Below are 16,367 nucleotides of genomic sequence, written 5' to 3'. Positions count from 1 at the left end.
AAGAATCTATGCCAAAAAAAAAGAATCTTTACTTGTTGGTAACTTAATGTACCAAGTCACTTACATGTCATGTCAGCATATTTGTACATTAATGTAGGTAGCCATGACTTTTCTATATATATATATATATGTATATTATTTTATATATAAGATAAAATAATAAAATAATAAAAAATATATTTTTTGATATAATTTTTAGTATTATAATTAGAATGAAAAAAAATATGGTGCTAAAATTTTAATTTTAATACTAAAATTCTTTAATTTTAATTTTGGTGCAACACTATGTATGATGTTCCGGTACAATACCCTTATCAAACAATTTTCAATAACTCTATTTTTATTTTTTTAAAATTTTAATTAAAATTCATTAAATTTTAAAAATAAATATAACTATGTTTGCTTTCAATTTTTTTTAATACCATTTTCAGCTTTTCGTTCCTTTCTTTTTTCTCTTCTTCAGGCGACAATGTCTCCCTCTTCCTCCATTATGCAAGCTTCTCTTCTTCCATGGCCTCCTCACTTCCTCCGCGTAAGTATCTCTTCGTCCTCTCCCTCTCTATTTCTCTCACTCTAATCTCTTTCTCTATCAACTTTGATTTCAGTCTCTCAGGCATAAGGATTGGTTTAGTGTTTTTCTAATGTTGGATCTCTTTCTTTGAAAGATAATCAGATTTGTAAAATAGTTTGATAACAGTACTAGATTCTAGAGTTTGATTTTGCTACCATTTAAGGTGTGTATGGGTATTTATGATTTTGCTTGTATAAAATTTGAGTATTTACGATTTTGTTTGGTAGAAATTTTTGGGTATATAAGAGATATGATTTGGGGCTTTCTGTGAGACAAAAACTTTGGGGCTTTGGGATGTTTCTTGTACTGTCAAATGAGGTGGTACAACAAGTGGGTCTAATTTCTCGCTACTTACATTATACGATGATTCATTATTTAATTCTATTCTGGTTTCACTAGCTTGATTACTTTGTCATATTAGCAAATGTGATTTTAGTTTAGAGAATGAGGCCTGAACCACACAATTAGGAAGCATAAAATTGAATCTTATATGCATATTGGTTGTGGTTTGAGCACTGATGTTGCCTATAAAAAGGGTACTGAAGAGGTTTTGAGTGGAGTATGGGATTACTTGAGGAATATTGATTTCTAGTGTTAAGGATATGCAATTAGAATTTAGGGATCTTAAAATAATAAAAAAAAGACATCTAGTATTTGCATCTAAACTTTTTGGGTGTATGTTTTTGACGTTGTATGATATGATCTAGTTTGCAATTATATAAATATATATATATTTGAAGTTGTTTTTACAAGCACTCTTTAGAGGTTGATTTGATTTCTGCTACTGGCATATGCTCCAATTCTGTCTGAATTTCTCAATTTTGGATGAGTGATGATGATTTACTAAAAAAATAGATTGATGAAGATAGATTTCACTTGCTTGATAGTATTAAGTTTGGAGGTATATGGATCTGTATTAATTGGATGAATCTTGCTGCATCTTGCTGAATTTTGAATTAAAAAGTAGTGGTGATTGTAAACTTTGGTGTTTTTGTGTCATTGAAGAACTATTAGAATTTTGGGAGTATTCAGTATTCTGAATTTTCTTTGCCATTGGATGAATGTGTTGAATTTTTTTTATTTTTTTTTAATATTTGGTGATTGGAGTTTGGAATGGATTTTTCTATTGGTATATGCTCATATGTTGCTGAATTGTTAATTTCATTGGTGGTGAGGTATCTTTTATTCAAAAAAAATTCTGATTCTATATGGGCTCAATTTTGGTTCGTCCATTGCTGAATTTTGGTGAGTTTTTGGAACATGGTTGCTGCCATTTGACTAAAGTTGTGCTGCATGATTGAATTTTTTATGAGAATGCTGGATAGATGTTGATTTTAAGTTGGTATAGTGGTGTTACAGCTTTTGACCATTTAGTATGTGAATATTAAAATATGTGCTTTTTTGTCTCTTGGGATGTTATCTCTTTTTCTTGTCATCTTGTGCTTGTTGGTAATGTTCAAATTTAATTTACATGATGAAATGTTGTTGGATCTGTGTTGCGAGTCTTGTGAGTTGGAGTCCTTTGTGTGATGTTGAAAGCCATTGAGTGTGGCTATAAAAGGGTTCTTGGGCTGAATTACATGGTACTGAATTGTGTGCTTGGTGAGAGTATTGTGTACGTTGAGTATAAGAGTGATTTTTGTGCACTTTAAGGTTCTTTGTTGTTGATTAATGCTCATTAGGAATGGTGCTCTAAATTGGTGAACCACCAGATGGAAGTCTCCTGAAGCACCCTTCAACATAAACGTTGATGCTGATGGAAGCCTCTATAATCTTCCCCTCACTGTGATTGTTGTTGAATTATTGGCAATAAAAATGGTTTGCAGCTGGCTAATAGATTTGGTTTGAGCTATTTTCTGGTTGAAACGGACTGCCTCAATGTTGTCCATTGGCTTAAGCAAAATAGCAATTTATGTAGTGATGTTGATGGAAGTTTTTTGAACATTAAGTCTCTGTGTTGTAATCCGGGACTATTAGGCATTAGTTTTACTCATAGAAATGCTAATGGGCTTGTAATCCTGTGACTTTGAATACTAAATCTTCTACTACTTGGAATAGGGATGTGCCCGTTTCTTTTTTTGTTATGCATACATAGCAGACCTGCCATTTCAATTCCCATGTAATATCTTTCTCTTTTTCAAAGTAATGTAATCTGGTTTTGTTTGAATGAAATATTCACCTTTAAAACAAAGAAGGGTACATAGTTTTTAATATTTAGTTTCTCTATTTATGATTATGTGACTTAATTTTTTTGTTAAAATTACATCTTTAATATGTTATTAAAAACATATATATTTCATTTAAAAATAAATAAAAATTAAATTAATTTTTTTTAAAAGGAGGGCTTTAGGGAGGAAAGTATCCTCCCTCAAAAGTTTCCCAGCAAATTCTGATAAAAAAAAATATCTTAGCGAGAAAAGAGTTCAGTTGGCAAGGATAAAAAATAAAAATAAAAGTTCAAAATATCACTACAGGAAACGAGCTTATTAATGACGACATTTGTTGTCCCTGAGAATAAAGTTAACACAAAAATTGTATAATTTTAGCAGCATATTAATTTTCTATTCCAACTACAGTACTAAAAATAACACCAAAAAAAAAATATTTTCTAATAAATAATAAAATATATACATTTAAAATATTTTATTATTATAATATTAATATTAAAAGACTATTCATTTTACTGTAGTCTACAATTCCCACTAAACGGCTTTAGTGTGATTTTAACACAGAAATTGTGTTTTAGAATTAGTTTGGAGTTGGCCTAATAGCTGTATTGTCATCGCTAAAATCTTTAGCAACAATAACTTCATTGCCCTATGTCATCGTCATTGTTTACTCGCTAAAATACTACTTGTTGACTGCTTTTTTCGCTATCAACATTTTTGAAAGAGGTCAAAGAAATAACTATATGAACACAGGATTTTACGTGGTTCAGGTTGTAAAAGAACCCTAGTCTACGAGTCTTTTGTATTAGGGGGTTTGCTAGCTTATGGTTACTAGCTCCTTACAATATCTTCTCAGGCAACGTTTATATTGCTCTAAATCTTTGTATTTCTTAATCAAAAGTTGAACCCCTTACAATAAGATTCCCAGCCCTATTTATAGTGGCTTGGAGTCATTAATGTTAATCATACATAACTAATCCACATTCCTCTCATAATTGAGGGATTAATTCTCTTCAATGCATTGGGCTGCAATGAACAGAAGTTACGGCCCAAGCGGGATTTGCGGGGCCCACGACATAAAGGTAACCACTTTACAGGGAACATGCCCCTGGGACTGTCAGGGCGTGCTGTGTACATTTCCATGTCAGGCGGCGTAGTGGGCATGCAAATTGTTGAATCGTACCTTAGCAACCCTGTCAACGAATCACTTATAAAAGTAGTCAGACAATCTTCTGACTGAAGACCCGCAGTCATTGACACGTTGTTCCACCTCCTCGGTCAGAGACCCAGAGCCTCGTGCCTGGGAGGACTGTGACACAACACTCGTGGCCTTAACTCCCCGAGGGGAGGAACTCTATCTCCGAGAGTGAAAACTCGGCAATTGCCTTATTACGGCGAGGCACCTACTCTTCCTCAGACGCTTCCCCACATGGGAACATCCTTTCACCGACTATAGGCCTCGAGGAGTAATAGGCCCCGAGTATGGCTGCGTGCCACGCAGTCAGTCATCAGGGACTGCCACATGTTGTTTATAGGAAAATACAGACAACATTTTCCTCCCAAGTCTCTACTTGTCCTCAAACAGTGGAGACTTCAAAAAGAGGGGAGTACTGAGAGGTCTTCGGACCATAAGCGTTTGATCCCCCGCTGACGTCACTCTTGAAAGTAGAAACACGTGTCCACACCCCTTTGCTGGGCCCATCAGTCTATGCATTTAATTAGGGGTCGTCTCGATATCCCAAACGTCTATTCTGAAACCCAAGGTGTCCCATCCCAAGGAAAATAATGATTGCGATCCACGCCTTTCGGACCCTGACCGTCAGATTACTTTAGCAACTCACCCATTCGACGGCCATGGAAGCGTTGCCTCTTGTATGTTTTATTGGGTATAATTTCCCAGAAAAAAAACTTTCAGTTACTTACCACATCTATTCGAAAAACACACAAAACCTCTCCACTGCCTTCTCTCGTCTTCAACCCCTCACCGGCATTCTGGATAACTGGCGTGAGTCCTACTTTTGGTCAGACGAAAAACAGTACTTCAGGGTGAGAACTCGCCTCAGCACTTATCTTCGTTTTATCTCGGGTAAGTATCTCTAATCCATTTTCTTTAGTTGTGTTTAGCATTTTTTCGATATACGTTTTAGGGATAGCAATAGTGTAGGATTCCAGTGTTCTTCATCTCTACAAGTGGCTTTAGGCATGCCTGAATGTAAGGCTCTCTTCGAGATGACCTTCCCGATTTTTCTATTGACTTTACATTTCTGGGTCCATGGCCGGAATCTGGGAATTTCCAGATTCCAGCAAGCTTACCTCCCCCGGCCCGTCACTAGGCGCCGGGGATGTCCCATACCTTCAGAAATCTCCTTTTCCTTCCGAGTAGTATTCTTAGGGTTCTTTGTATTTTGGCCATTTTTCCTTTGGTCAGAATGCTAACTGCTTGGTTTTTTGTTTCAGATGTCTGAGAAAATCCGCCAGCTGCACAAGCACGGATTCTACTTATTCGACCAAGAACTTTCCGAAATGGCAAGTGTGCGAGACACCTTCGAGGGTAACACAGGGATGGGGGTCCGAGCGTTGGCTGGGGAACAAACCGTCCGCCCCGACATTCAAGTTGCGGTGAGGCCCCTCAGGTGCAAGGATTCTGGGCTCACCGTAGAGGAAGTCAATGTTGCCCCCACTCCACACCAGTCTAAAAAATATGAGGGTGAGGCATTCAAGGCAGAGGAATATCACACACTGCTTCGACATCCTGAGGCCCTGGAGGCCATCATGAGGTATTACTTAATCATGGACATGTTCCTCATTCGTCTTTGCCGAGAGTCCGAGTGGGCACACCGCAACGTCTACGGCATGGGTGCCTGGAGCCAGGCACATCTAATGGCAGGGGCTACCCTACCCCTCAAGCTGTAATTCGTCAACTTTTTAAAGAACGTGGGGATAGCCCCATTCCAGCTTTCCCCCAACGGCTACAGATTGCTCACGGGATGTACATTCTGTTCTAGAGGCAAAAATGGCCGGAGCCTTCACCAGCGGAGATACTGTATTTCTACAGTTTCAAGACTACTCCTCAGAAGAAGGGGTCCAATCGGTATGGCTATTACTCTTTGGTGAAGTACCTCGCATCCTCACTCAGCTACAAGGTCCCTCATAACAACGAGAATCATTCTTGGGACTACAAGGATGCCTTCTTCTTCACAGATGGCTTCCTGATCAGTAGTAACCCGACTTTGATCCTCAACTTTGCCCGAGTAGGTAAGCATCTTTTTGAACACAGTTACCCTTTGCCTTGCTAGGGCATCTGTCTTCGAAACTTAGCAATTTCTTTTTTGAGTAGGTCCTTTTCGCCGGACCCCCTATGTCCATCTCTTCGAGGACCATCTCCAAGCGATGAAGGCTCTTCCTGACTGAGAACTAGACCTTAGCGTCTTGGTAACGAAACAAAACCTCATTAGGTCGGGGCTTCTTAGCGGGGAGCAGTGGATAAGCAACCTGGAGTTGTCCAAATACCGTCAGTCCAAGAAGTCTTGGAAACTAGCATTCCATCATATCAACTATATAGAGGGTCTGGCCAAGAATGCATTCCAGAAACGATTGGCGGAGGAGAGGTCGGTGAATGCTCGGGCCATTGAAGAGGTGCAAGAGGCCCAAGAAGACCAAGAACTCGAGGCGGAACTCCAAGTGGGGATGGAAGCTTCCCATCTAGACTCAGGTAACTCGCCTCTTGTTCTGTCGTCTTTTGCCCGAGTGAGTGATAGGATGAGTCCCGACCATGTTTGGGCCTTTCCAGCCCTTCTCTGTTGTGGTCAAATCTCACATCGGCGTTGGACTAGGGAAGAATTCCAAGATTACCTAGATCTTATAGATGTGTATCTCCATCACCATAGGAGGCAACCTACCTCCCTCGGGTTCATACCCTTAGATCGAGTAACATCCTTGACCTCGAGCTGGTTTTTCCAATATGGAACCATTATTAGCTATGATGCAAGGAATAGGATAGCACACCCTCACTGCTTGCACCGAGGCTCAATTCATGGTGAGCCTCTAAGTGGCTTAATTTGTTGTATTGTCCTTGTGTAGTATGTATGCTAACTATTTGCCTTGTCCATGCAGCTCATATGGGATTGGCGAATATTGCTTGGTCTGCTCTAAGGTTGGGAGCGCCCCCCCAGCTCTTCGGTAGGAGAGGGGTCACGCCCTTGGGAACAACTTGATTCTTCTCCGCTAGCCAAGAGGCAGAGAGTCTCCACCCCTCCTGGGGAGACCCTTATGATCACCGTGACCCCCGTGATCCCCTCTTCTCCCGGATCGGAAGAGATGGTACAAGAAACACGACCGGAGGTTCTAGAGCCCGAGCCATAATCGGTCCCTAAGTTGGAGGAGGCGGTGCCGCCCCGAGTTCGTCAGTCTTTAGGAATCCTTAAACCTAGGACGCTCTGATACCAAGTTGTAACACCCTGGATAACCAAGGTTGTTACACTGTGTGATTATAAAGGTGCAAAACTTGCTAATCATGTTATATAGTTGAAAACGTGACCCTAAAGTCATAATTAGGTTAGGGTTTAAATATTTTGGTCATAAACAGAAAATTTCTCATTAAAATAAATGTTTAACACATGGGATCCCAAATAGGTTTTAAAGGACAGTTTACAAAAATTTCAAAGTTTATGTACAACTGCAAGCCACTCTAATGACAAAATAGGCACTTTAGGTTCTCCTGTCCCTTTACCATCCCTCGGCCGTGGCGGCCGATCAGCTGACTATGTACATTCTGCCCCAGAGCTCTCCAACTCAGGACTGGTCCACCTTGCCCTTGCCTTTACCTGCACCACGTAGCACCTGTGAGCCAAGGCCCAGCAAGAAAACCATAATTCAAAGCATAAAAAATAATCAATATTCAGATAATTCACAAATCATCAATCAAATACTCAGTAAACCACATTGTTCACATAGTCAGTGCTAACAATCTGCAAACCAATAATCAATCATCCAGATAATAAACATGCCATAATCATCATATTAATAACAATAAACATATCACACAATATTCAGGGTCGACACCCTTAGGTCGCACCCTCTGTTTATCCCACTGACTCCGGCTCACTTAGGCCGAGCTCAGTGATTATTTACTTAACCGCAGCTACCAGTGGCCGAGCCGCGTCCTTGTGCGCCAATATTAATTCCGGCACTCTTAGGCAGATTATTTCATGTTCACATGGCATAATACCATCATACAACATTACATACAAGTATAGGGAACTCTTAGTCCCAACATAACCACATAACCGGGTGCAGTTTTCTTACCTTTGATTCCGAGTGCTTTGGTTAATTGAGATGACCTTCGAGCACGATCCCATCCGAGCCCAAGCGTACACCTAGTCACAACCGTAAAATAGAACCCTCATTAACATTAAATTCTGTAACCCAATTTCGGAACTAATCCCAAGCTCTCGGGATGCCCAATTCCACCAAACAGGGTGGTGGAATTGACCCCCGAGCCCCCAAGCAAAAACCCTAAAAGAAGAAATCCCAAAAACCAAGTTCTGGAGGCAGGGTAGCACTATAGCGCCACAATAGGGGCGTGTACGCCCTGATTTTTCCATGGGCTGATTAGCGAGTTGAGCTGCGGCCTAATCATGATTACCTCGTGGATATTCCCAAAACCGGAGCTGCCATCATAAGATCATACCTCCTTAGATCGAGGTAACCCAAGGGTTCGCCAAGATTGCCTAAGACTTGAGTCCGGACTCTGAAGGCCGAAGGTCGAGTTAGGTATCCAGCTCGTGGTACGAGCTGGATTTGGAGGCTATGACTCTTTGTAAAGTCAATACACGCAAGGTAAACATGCACATATCAGACATCACGTGTCTGATATGCCCCTGACTTCTCGGACTCGCAGCAGGAACGTGCGTATTCAGACACCCACGACTGGGTTGGGCCGTGCAGCCCATTATCTCCTTACCTATTGATTTGACCACACTTATGTGTCAGGTTTAGGAATTAATCATGAATGTCACAGAGTTGATACGATAGGTAAGAAGGTCACGGGATGACCTTCTTACCAACTCCCAGGTGCCTTCTCCTATAAATATGGAGACCCTGGGAGTTGATAAGGGTTGGATTATCTCTTGTAAGAAATACCCTGTAATCAAATATCCAGTATATAGCAATAATACTGACTAGTGGAGTAGAAGGATTTTAACCTTCGAACCACTTAAAAAACGTGTCTTGAGTCACCATTTCACTTTTCCAAGATCATATATCTGTTACGGTTCAACATTAACACTAATCCCTTTCTCTTCTTTTCTTAATTACCTGTTGGCGAAGAACCGCGTCAACAGTTTGGTGCTTTCATTGAGAGCAAGTTTGATTAGTGTTGTTGCAAACATCCAACTATGGTGACTACTCGATCCAGGCACGGTAACGAGACAGAGCAGCATGATGGGTAGGAGGCTCATCATACTGCCACCCCTGGTGAACAAGTTCCTGAGACCCAGCAACGGCCAGGAAAGCAGCCGGTGGGCCAAGATGACACCAGAAGTTTAGCCCCCTGGCCACCTAATCCAAACCCGTGTTATTACACGGCGGTGGAGATGGAGAATGTTCAGCTACAGAGGCAGCTAGCAATAGCTAGCCAGCAGATCAAGGATGTGCTGGCCTGACTACCCCCTCTCACAACCGACGCTAACGTCGGAGAGAGGCAAGGCGAGGCTCCTAAGTCTCGCCGGGGTAACCGGTCCAGGCATAGCCGCTCGGACAGACTTCCGACATCCATCTCCACTCCTTCATCACACCATTGAGAGGCAAGCTTCGAAGAAGTGCGTGGAGCCAGGCAACAGCAATACAGCCGTTCGGTCAGGACGTCGACACCTAGCTCCCAACCATCCTCGAGAGCGCCCAGGGGAGCTCGAGGTAATTCCCGAAGGAGATCCGGGGAGGGCTCGCAGCATCAGCCTATCCCCAACAACCGTCGTGTGCCTCGTCCAGATCGCCAGGCGCGGGATCAGCAGGTTGGCAGGGCCGAAAGGCCCCCACCAAATTTGATCCGTCCTGACGGAACTAGGATCGCCTCTCCAGTCAGGCATCCTCCATCTCCCATCAGATATCCGTCTCCTCCTCGGCCCGTCCGAGATATCCCAGCCTATGGGAGTAGTCAGAGAAACCCGCCATCAGCTAGACCTTCCCGGCGTAACAGGGCGCCAAGGGAAAACCCAAATCCTCACCACCAAAGGCAGAATCCAAGCCTATCTAGCAGGAGCCAATGGACCGGCAGTCGCCGGAGTGATCTCTCTGGGGGAGACCTGCGTCAGCGTTTGAGTTCGGCACAAAGTCATCAAACCACCCAGCGGGGCGACCTGCGAGATCGCCTTAACTTTCATAGGGGGGAACCAGTAGGAGGAGATGGCCATGCTCGCTTAGGGGGGGCCCTGTCCGAAGTACGTAACGGGGGGAATGTACCAAATAATCTATCTCAAGATAGGAGGGGAAATAACCCACCAAATGTGTACAATGGGCCCGGAGCTGTTGAACAGCCTCGGAATAACCACGGACATCAGGACCAAGCCCTCGAGCGCCTGACTCAGATGGAGGAGCTGATGAGGAAACTCCTGTCAGAAAAAGAAAAAGATGAATATGATTCAGGGGACGAGATGGAACTCTTCGCCCCCAGCATAGCAGCAACGGCGTACCCATCTGGTTTCCGTATGCCGCACCTGTCAAAGTTCAATGGGGACGGAGACCCATCGGACCATCTAGGGATGTTCAACACCCTAATGATGGCCCACAACATTGGCCCCAAGCTGAGATGTTTAATCTTCCCTTCCACACTAACTGGACCTGCCAGGCAGTGGTTCAAGCAAAGTAAAAGACAGTCAATCAGCTCCTGGAAGACTTTCTCGGCAGATTTCAAAAGGACATTTCGAGCCTCCCAGGCCGCCCGTGTTCAGGCCGACTCCCTGGCTAACGTGAGGCAGCAGCCCGGTGAGACTTTGAAGACCTACCTGAGCAGATTTGCGAACGTCGCTGCTCGAGCCAGAGACGCGGATGATAGCTCCAAGCTCATGGCCATGAGAACTGGAATCCTCGTCGGAGGAGATCTCTGGAAGGATATACAAAGGAAGGGAGTCAGCTCGGTTAGCGAATTCCTTAACAGGGCCCAAGAATGGATAAACTTGGAGGAAGCCGAAGCCTCAGCTGCGGGAACCAGCCAGGTCCCCAAACAGCCCGCTGGAGTGGGGACGGAGGTCGTGGTAGCGACCCAAAATGTCTCACAGAACAACCAACTCAGTGGAGGAAAGAGAAAGGGGAATGGCGAAAATGGTCAGCACGGCCAAAAGAAGAATAAGTCCGTAGACAAATTCAAGCCCATCTTCGCGACTTATACAGAGCTCACCCAGTCTAGGGAGAACATCTTCCTAGCCAACTCTACTCGAGTCCCCTGGAAGAGGCCGGAACCATTAAAGCACCATAAGGGGAAGAGAGACACCTCCAAGTTTTTCAGTTTTCATAACGATGTTGGCCAAAATACCGATGATTGTAGGCATTTAAAAGATGGGATCGAGACTCTCATCCGAGCCGGCCCCTTGGCTCAACACGCGCGGAACAGGGTTCCAGCAAGTCGACCTGCTCCAGAAGTCCCGGCCAGTCAGCCTGGGCCTCGGGTAGATCAGGACGTCCCTCCTCCCGTGGTTGGAGGAGAGATATCCACCATCTCTGGAGGTCCGCACATGGCCGGCACGAGCAGGGGTGCCCAGAAGAGAAACGTGAACGAACTAAAGGCTCATAACGGAGTAGAGTTCATCCCGGAGCAGCGCCAGTCAAAACAGCAGCGGTTGGAGAGACAACCGATCATTTTTACGGAGGAAGATGCGGGCCATGTCCAATTCCCTCACAATGACCCTTTGTTCATGGCAGTTCAGCTCGCCAATCGGAGAGTGAGGAGGGTGCTGATCGACAACGGGAGCTCGGTGAACCTCCTGTTCCGATCCACGTTAGAAAAGAAGGGTTTAACCGTCGCTGAGTTGAAGGCGACCTCCATGATGCTGTATGGTTTTTCGGGAGAGGGATCAGCAGCAATAGGGACGATCGAGCTGGTGATCACCCTAGGAGAAGGATCTTGGACAGTCTCCAACCTTCTCGAGTTCGTGGTCATCGACTGCTCCGCTGCATACAACGCGATCTTGGGGCGACCTACGCTCATGGCGTTTGAGGCCGTCACTTCCATTCGCCACCTTGCGATGAAATTCCCTACTTCCACGGGAATATGCACTGTTCATGGCGATCAGCTCACTGCCAGGGAATGCTACATCATTTCTATGAAGGGAAAATCTAATCCCGGGCAACTGGCAATGGCCATTCAAGGTAGTGGAGAGGAATCCCAGGAACCCTTAGCTAATCCTGAGATTGAAAAACCTCAAAGCGCCGAAGGGGAAAATGTCGTCTTAAGTGAGGATATTGACCCCCGAATAGGCGAGGACAGATCCGAGCTCCAGGCGATTAAGGAGCTCGAGGAAGTGAACATTGATCCGCAGAACCCATCACGGATGGTCAAGCTCGGGAAAAACCTCTGTAGCAAGAGGAAGGCGGAGCTGACTAAATTTCTGCGGGATAACCTGGAAGTGTTTGCCTGGTCCCATGAGGACATGGTGGGAATCAGCCCGAGTGTCATCATGCATACACTTCATCTGGATAAAAGCATTCCCGCCAAGTCCTAGAAGCAAAGACGCCTAGGAACAGCTCGGGCTGAAGCCTTGGAGGAAGAGGTGGCCCGGCTCAAGAAATGCGGCTTTATCCGTGAGGCCAAATTTCCAATATGGGTCGCCAACCTCGTGCTGGTCCCGAAGCCCAATGGAAAATGGCAGACCTGCATAGACTTCTCCGACCTGAATAAAGCTTGCCCCAAGGATTGTTTTCCACTGCCAAGGATTGACCAGCTGGTAGATGCCACGGCGGGGCACGAGCTCATGTCCTTTATGGACGCGTACTCAGGCTACAATCAGATCGCCATGAATCCGGCAGACCAGGAACACACCAGCTTCATGACCCCGACTAACGTCTATTGTTACAAGGTCATGCCGTTCGGGCTGAAGAACGCCGGAGCTACCTACCAAAGGTTAGTAAACAGAATGTTTGCAAGCCAGATCGGGAAAAACATGGAAGTTTACGTTGATGACATGCTAGTCAAGTCAAAGACTGCCGATAACCATGTTTCCGACCTGGAAGAATGTTTTAGGATACTACCGGAGTATGGCATGAGACTTAATCCACAGAAGTGCACTTTTGGAGTCGCGTCCGGGAAATTCCTGGGCTTCATAATCAATACCCGAGGAATCGAGGCAAACCCCGACAAGATCAGATCACTGCTCAAGCTTCCCTCGCCCAGGTCGCGAAAAGATGTCCAAGGCCTGACAGGAAGAGTGGCAGCCCTCAATCGGTTTATTTCCAAGTCCACCGATAAGTGTTTGCCATTCTACAACCTGCTCCGAGGAAACAAGAAGTTCGAATGGACAGAAGAGTGCGAAAGCGCATTCCTCGACCTGAAGGCACATCTGGCCGAGCCACCCGTATTATCCAAACCCAAATCAGGAGAGCCTCTTTTTCTCTACCTGGCTGTCACTGGGGATGCAGCTAGTGCCGTGTTGGTACGAGAAAAAGACCGAGTTCAGAGACCAGTCTACTACATCAGCAAGAGACTTCTCGGGGTTGAATCCCGGTACCCGTTGATGGAGAAATTGGTGTTCTGCCTTATCACGGCCTCGCGAAAGCTCAGGCCGTACTTCCAATCCCACTCGATACACGTCATGACCGATCAACCTTTAAGGCAGGTTTTGCAAAAACCTGAAGCATCGGGACGTTTGTTAAAATGGGCAATCGAACTCAGTAAGTTCGAGATTTTGTACACTCCGCGAACTGCTATAAAAAGTCAGGCCCTGGCCGATTTTATGGCAGAATGTATGGGATTCCAGGAGGATCTCGCAGAAGACTCACACCAAGTCACCTCACCCCAGGCATCGTGGAGGATCTTTGTAGATGGTTCGTCCAACCAGAACGGCTCCGGAGCTGGAATCATTTTGATATCCCCCGAGGGACATAGATTCCACTCGGCGCTGAGATTCGGATTTAAAGCCTCCAACAACGAGGCCGAATACGAAGCTTTGCTGGCCGGGCTGAGGATAGCCCAGGAGTTGAAGGCGAGCTCCGTCCAGTGCTTCAGTGACTCCCAGCTCGTGGTAAATCAGGTTCTGGGCGAATATCAGGCATGGGGACCCAAGATGGCTGCCTATCTGGCAAAGGTAAAAGCTGAGCTGTCCGCGTTTGAGCGAGGCTCGATCGAACAGATACCTCGGGAGCAGAACGCTAACGCAGACGCTCTTGCCAAGCTCACCACCTCTGGGGAAACGGAGACCTTGGGGTTAGTGCCAATAGAGTTCTTGGAGAAACAAAGCATAGTAGATGTCAGGACGAAGGTCGAGATGATCGATGCCAGGCTGACCTGGATGACCCCCATCCTTGAGTATCTCGTCGAGGGAAAGCTACCCGAAGGGCGCAATGATGCACGACGAGTACTCTATCAAGCTCCCAGGTATACGATAGTAGATGGGGTGTTATACCGGTGTGGGCACTCCCTCCCTCTCCTACGATGTGTTCTTCCAGGTGAAGCAAAGGCCATCTTGCAGGAGGTGCACGAGGGTTTTTGCGGAGACCACACTGGGGGGCAGAGCTTGGCCTTAAAGGTCCTGAGGCAGGGGTATTACTAGCCAACTCTGTCCAAAGACTCGATCTCATACGTGAAGAAGTGCGACAAGTGCCAGCGATTCGCCGCAGTTGCCCGAGTTCCTCCAGCTGAGCTAAAGATGATCTCGTCCCCATGGCCGTTTGCCGTTTGGGGGATAGACTTGGTTGGCGCCCTCCCCACTGAAAAGGGCGGAGTCCGTTACGCCATGGTAGCCATCGAATACTTTACGAAGTAGGCTGAGGCAGAACCTTTGGCAACGATAACGTCCAAAAAAGTGCTTGACTTCATGGTTAAAAGCATTATCTGTCGATTCGGCCTGCCCAAGAAGATCGTTTCTGATAATGGTACTTAGTTCGACAGCGACCTGTTCACCGAGTTTTGTGAAAGGTACGGAATTGTGAAAAGTTTCTCCTCCGTGGCCTATCCTCAGGTGAATGGCCAGGTTGAAGCTGTCAACAAGACTCTAAAGGCGAGCCTCAAGAAGAGATTAGATGAAGCGAAGGGGGTCTGGCCAGAACAGCTCCCCCAGGTCCTATGGGCATACCGGACCTCGCATCGGACTCCTACGGGTCATACTCCTTTTTCCATAACCTTTGGGAGTGAGGCAGTCCTCCCCGTGGAGGTTAAAGTGCTTTCGCATAGGGTCCAATCTTACGACCATGACCGCAACCACGAGCTACTGTACAATTCCCTTGACCTAGTTGATGAATGGCGAGAAGATTCGCAACTCCAGCTCGCCCATTATCAGAAGAAAATCACTCGCTACTTCAACACCAAAGTCAAAAAGCGCGCCTTTAGCGTTGGTGACTTGGTCATAAGGAGGGTTTTCCTGGCCGGGAAAGATCCCAAAGATGGAGTCTTGGGACCAAACTGGGAAGGACCGTACCAGGTCATCGAAATCATTAAGGAGGGAACTTATAAGTTAGCTCGGCTTGATGGAGGGGCGGTCCCGCGAACTTGGAACGCCATCCACTTAAAGAAATTTTATCAATGATTCACTTGTAAGGCCTGGAAGGCCATTTTTTATGTATTAATGAGAATCGGCTTTTTGCACATGTTTGCATGTGTAATCTAAAGTAACCACGAAAGATCCTTTCCCAGTTACTTGGGGGGCATATGGTACCTAGATATAACCAGGTCTCCTTAATGACTTAGAAGTTGATTCATATCGATTGACCGTTGTTTTTCTTAAAAAACGCGAGATATTGATAAGGATTAACGCTAACTAAGTCCTATCCTGGTCATAAAACTTAGAAGTTGATTTAAATCTATTGATCGTTGTTCTTCCTAAAGAGCTCGAGATATGGATAAAATTTAACGCGAACTAAGTTTTCAAATTAAGTTCCTGGTCATAACCGGGTCATAAAACTTAGAAGTTGATTTAAATCTATTGATCGTTGTTCTTCCTAAAGAGCTCGAGATATGGATAAAAGTTAACGCGAACTAAGTTTTCAAATTAAGTTCCTGGTCATAACCGGGTCATAAAACTTAGAAGTTGATTTTAATCTATTGATCGTTGTTCTTCCTAAAGAGCTCGAGATATGGATAAAAGTTAACTCGAACTAAGTTTTCAAATTAAGTTCCTGGTCATAACCGGGTCATAAAACTTAGAAGTTGATTTAAATCTATTGATCGTTGTTCTTCCTAAAGAGCTCGAGATATGGATAAAAGTTAACGCAAACTAAGTTTTCAAATTAAGTTCCTGGTCATAACCGGGTCATAAAACTTAGAAGTTGATTTAAATCTATTGATCATTGTTGTTCCTAAAGAGCTCGAGATATGGATAAAAGTTAACGCGAACTAAGTTTTCAAATTAAGTTCCTGGTCATAACCGGGTCATAAAACATAGAAGTTGATTTAGATCTATTGATTGTAGTTCCTCCTAAAGAGCTCG

The 16,367-nt window shown here is 44.9% G+C and overlaps 1 long non-coding RNA gene across 1 annotated transcript; it reads left to right on the top strand.

Moving 5' to 3' along the window:
- The first annotated feature begins 407 nt into the window (after window positions 1-407).
- LOC133803407 (uncharacterized) lies at window positions 408-2,743 on the top strand. The gene is made up of 2 exons (XR_009877935.1): window positions 408-532; window positions 2,284-2,743. It is a non-coding gene; the product is annotated as an uncharacterized LOC133803407 (long non-coding RNA).
- The last annotated feature ends 13,624 nt before the right edge of the window (window positions 2,744-16,367 follow it).

Source organism: Humulus lupulus, chromosome X, assembly GCF_963169125.1.
Source record: "Humulus lupulus chromosome X, drHumLupu1.1, whole genome shotgun sequence".
Lineage (NCBI taxonomy): Eukaryota > Viridiplantae > Streptophyta > Magnoliopsida > Rosales > Cannabaceae > Humulus > Humulus lupulus.
This window is presented reverse-complemented; position numbering and strand designations above follow the sequence as displayed.